Genomic DNA, 4,751 nt, shown 5'->3' with positions numbered 1-4,751 from the left:
AGTTGAAATTAGTCCAGTACACCTTCTAGTACCTCTTCTTCTTCAAATCTTCGATGGCCACTCGTTTGATAATCCTGATAAATCCTTTCCGAAATCCACCTGAAAAACGGAAAAAAATTGACAAGCGCAGAAAAACACCGGTAATCCGATCAAGGCCTACTTACCAAAGATAATTTTTGTGAAATGTTGCGAAACATGGAAAGATACACGTATACTTCATACGATGAATAACTAATCATAGGGAAAGCTCGAGCATGGAGTTCTTGCGTTGAATATGTTGTCAACTAGGGAGTCGATGCCGGTTATGGACTCTTTGCGTATTATGGACCCCCTACAGAAAAATATAAAATTAACACTCAAAGCAACCTTATTCCTATGAAAATCCACCGAGGGAACTTCGATTGCATTGTTATAGTCAGCAGTTTCAGGCAAAATATTTGGTTTGAGGCGCATAAATACAGATATTTGAACAGTTTTGTAAATGAAACCACACAAGAGGGTCCATAATACGCATTTCCAGGTGGGTCCATAATAGGCTCGTCGGCAGCGAGCCGGATTACATGGGAATCAAATGGAGGGTCCATAATACGCAACGTCAAATTTGTAAACAATCCTATTATGGACCCCGGGAGGGTCCATAATAGGCATTCGGACAACAGTTTTCCAAATGTATATTTATCTGGGAAAATCGTATGATTTTGTATGTTGCATGGGTGTACTGTGAAGTAAAGACATTGAACTTGTTATTAGACTCTACAAAACGTATATCTGCCTGATATATAATTGCGGAAAGGCGTCGAGAATTAATTTCAGCTACTAAGGGGTCCATTACTAGCATTGACACCCTACCTGATGAAAGGTAGTTACAGTTGCATATTAATTATTCATGATAATTGATTTCGTTTGATATAGAATTTTATAAGAAAGTATCATACTCATAGAAGTTTTGATCTTCGATAAACTTGCGAGAAAATTAAGAAACATACTCTTCATCTTCTTCTTAAATCCTGGACCGACCGGGAATCGTACCCAAACACCTTCAGCATGGCTTCGCTTTGTTGCCGCGAACTCTAACCACTCGGCTAAGGAAGGCCCCAAGAAACATACTCGTTAAGGTAATTTTAGAACGAAGTCAAGCTTGAATTTTTAAAGGAAAAAATCTAAAGAATAAAACAAGCGATTACCTTAAAAATTCCATCGATTCGTTATTTGTTTGCGACCTGTCGATCAAAGATTCAACACAGATTGCATTTCATTTTCTTTTATCGTTATCGTCTTTAACCATACAATCTTCAGACGTTAACATTGCAAATTTTAATTTCCAACTAAGCCAACTAGATTCCCCAGTTCTGGGTCAAAAGTTCAAAAGATAAATCGTCGAAAAGACAGAAAAAATTAACACAAAAGCTCCAAAGGACAAAATGTTGAAAATGATTTCCTTCAATAAAGATTGTTGACCTTTTGCTCCTGAGAGGAGAATCGTGAAGACGGTCTTCTTTTTCTGTGATTGGTGAGTTTTTTCTTATTCCACTCTGTGTTTACATCAATCATGCGCAAGCCGGTCAAACTCTCACATGAATATCTCAGCAAATAAATATTGCGTTTGCATCACACTGAAGCATAGAAAGCCTTTTGAGTGAACTTTCATGCCAGCAAACGTAGCAGACATTAGAAATAACTAGTCTTGAGTTTAGATTTATTAACCTTTCTAATCTAATCTAATCTAAGTGCTTGCACAGCCAATATTGAAAAGCATCCTGGAAATACCGAAATTTATTTCAGTATTTTCTTGTCAGCATTAATATTTGTAGCTTATCAATAATTTGATACAAATATTAAAATGGCCAGGCCCACTGTGCAGACTTGGGGTTTGAAGGTAATTCGAAAATTAACGGCGATCAGGTTATTCACGAACGATTAACATGATAAACGAAAATTTTCAAATTGTGTGGAGGAAGAAACGGGGACAACCGTACCAACCGTTCCATATTGATAGATAGGCCAAAGCGTTGGGAGTGGCGAAGCTAAGAATATTGATGCGTACTCCATTGTTGTTTGTGGTTCACTTCCTGAGATGGGGCACAGGTATTTACTCCGTGTGTCCTGGCTATAGAGCCTAGGCTTAAGCGCCATTACTCGCTCTCTGAAACGAAAAGAAATTTGACTCCCTCCCATATTGCATTTATTTATCCATTGAACGCTCGAAACAATTTTCATGATTTTTTTTCTCACCTTTAGATTTATTAGCCTTTTTGGAAAAACTGCTCCACTGACTAAGTTTTGCTAATAGCATTTTTATTTTGAACACAATAAATTTCACTTTTTGAGCCCGGTGGAATCTTGGTTGATAATTTTCCACTTCGAGAGTCTCTCACAGTTTCGCTCCTTCCCATTATCCTCTTCGACCTTTTTTCTTTCAACCTTCTGTCATTTTGGTGTTTTGTCTATCGAATGTTTGTCATTGATTCATATTTCCCGATCTCTTCAGGTGAAGCCGCGTGTAATTCAAAGAATTATTAGAATTATCTTAGATGTAATAGTAAATGGAGAAATCAGACTACCCAAAAATAAGTTCTTTGAACTCAAATTTGAGCAAACTGCAATTAGTTTTTACCCAAAGTTGGGTTGTTTTGCCTCTTTCGCAACCGGAACGTTGTCAAAAACCGAGACTGACGAACAAACCCAGCGTCGAATGTCCATGGAATAAAACAAATTTGGGTTCTTCCGAGTTTACTTAAATTTAAGTCATTTTAACCCACTATGGACCCTTCGAAATCTTATGCTAGGGAGATTCTTTTTTGAACTAAATTTTGTTTTCGCTGACGAAAAACGAAAACTATTTACTAAGAGGTATATGCCAGTTAAGCTAAATTGGGTTACGGAAGAGCCGAATAGAGTAAAAAGTCAAAATTAGATTGATTTGTGGTTCCGGTTAGGATTCTTTGAGTGTACCACAGCAAAGTGGTCGAGTGGCACTCTATACCACAGTTGTTGCACCACGGCCAGATTCATTTCTCGAGTGCATGCACGGTAAGAAATAACAATTGTGATTGGAAACAAATCAGTAGGGGAAAATGAATCGATGATTCTTCTTCTTCTTCTTTTCTAGAAGCTCACTTTGACGTGAGCTGATGGATGGCACAGCGAGTCGCTATATTGCCAGCGATTTTTTGTTTATAATCTCTTCGACTTTGACAGCGAGTAATGTGACAGAGAGGGAACGATAATTCTGGACAAACATTTGAAAAGGGCCCAAGAGGTCTTGAGCCTTTTTTTAGAAACGTAGCTGTTGAGCCCTTTTTAGCCCGCCCACGCAAACTAACACCACTATCAGGAAGATTGGTGTTAGCTCTACCTGATAGTGGTATTGGTGAGTGTGATCGAGTTAAATTGGGCTCAACAGCGTCTTGCAAAGCCAATGTTTACCAATGTCGATGTGCCCTTTTGAAATGTTTGTCCAGAATTTCAAACCGTCTCAAAAGAAACGTCAGACTTGTCAGATTTGTTTATTTACATCTCTAAGGAAGGCGACTACATATCGAAGGAGTGCTATATTGTTTGCGTCGAAAATTTGATAAATGTTACTAAAGCTATTCAAGCCGTATTTGCTCCTGGTGTTAGCGTACTTGATGCAACTGAAAAGTATATGCTCCGCGTTTTCTACACAATTGCAACTTTCACAAATACAATTTGTTTGAATTTTCATTTTAGAAAGCCAGTACGCTGAGAAGTCATGGCCTGCAAGGAGCCGATTTAGAGTTCGAGTTTCGGAGTTGGTGAGTTGAAGTCCGGAATACCAGGGCTTCTTTGGGATGGTATTTTGAAGTTGGAAATACTTGCAACCTTTTCCGTCTATAGCAGCATATTCAAGGTACCATTGCTGAGCATTCTCCTCTGCCAACCGATAGAAGTAGTAGTTCACATCGTGAAGAAAGACTTTATTATTGCAGATTTCGTTTTGGTTCAGAGCAGCTTTTGCCAGAAGATCAGCCATTTCATTACCGGCACAGCCAGTATGACCGGGGATCCACTGCAAAACTGTGCGAGTCCTAGAAGCCATGGCTTATAATCTCTCTACAAGTCCATCACGATAACGGTCATTTGAGGTTGATTTTTAAAACTCCAATCCTGCCTTCGAATCACTCATAATTACCGCATTTGTGATTTCGGAACGCTATACATATTGAAGTGCGACCCAGATAGCTTCAAGCTCAGCTGACATGATGCAAACCCGATGTTCCAGCTTCAGACTAAGCCGAAAGTTAGAAGACGAGTCATACACACCAATCCCACAAGACTCCCAGTTCTTGGAGGCATCCGTATAAATGATACACTTTCCACTGTACCTGCCATGAATTAGTGAAAGAGTTAGTTGCTTTAAAACTTTCTCACTGGTAGTTTTCTTTCTCCAAAAGCCATCCGGTAGTTCAGTTTCAATGCGAACTTGGTTCCACTTGTTCTTACTAAGAGTTTCAGTTGTCACCACACGAAGAATTGCAGAATGATCCAGAGCCAAACGTTCAATAAAACTGAGTCGGCTACTATTTCGATCCGGATCTCGCTCTAATGTGTATTCCAGCTGATGTTTAACAACTGAAACACGATGATAGTGTTTTGCCAACTGTTTGCCAGCGATTTGTAGACGACGAAACTCTAGTGGAAACTGGCCTGCAATTGCATGCAGAGTGTTGATCGGGGTTGTTTTCGTACACCCAGTAACTTTACGGAGACATTGGTTATTGATCACATCA

General features: G+C 39.2%; 1 long non-coding RNA gene across 1 annotated transcript; it reads left to right on the top strand.

The window, feature by feature from the left end:
- The first annotated feature begins 3,475 nt into the window (after positions 1-3,475).
- LOC110674440 lies at positions 3,476-4,391 on the top strand. Its single transcript, XR_002498867.1, has 3 exons — positions 3,476-3,642; positions 3,712-3,871; positions 3,951-4,391. It is a non-coding gene; the product is annotated as an uncharacterized LOC110674440 (long non-coding RNA).
- The last annotated feature ends 360 nt before the right edge of the window (positions 4,392-4,751 follow it).

Source organism: Aedes aegypti, chromosome 1 (assembly GCF_002204515.2).
Source record: "Aedes aegypti strain LVP_AGWG chromosome 1, AaegL5.0 Primary Assembly, whole genome shotgun sequence".
NCBI lineage: Eukaryota > Metazoa > Arthropoda > Insecta > Diptera > Culicidae > Aedes > Aedes aegypti.
This window is presented reverse-complemented; position numbering and strand designations above follow the sequence as displayed.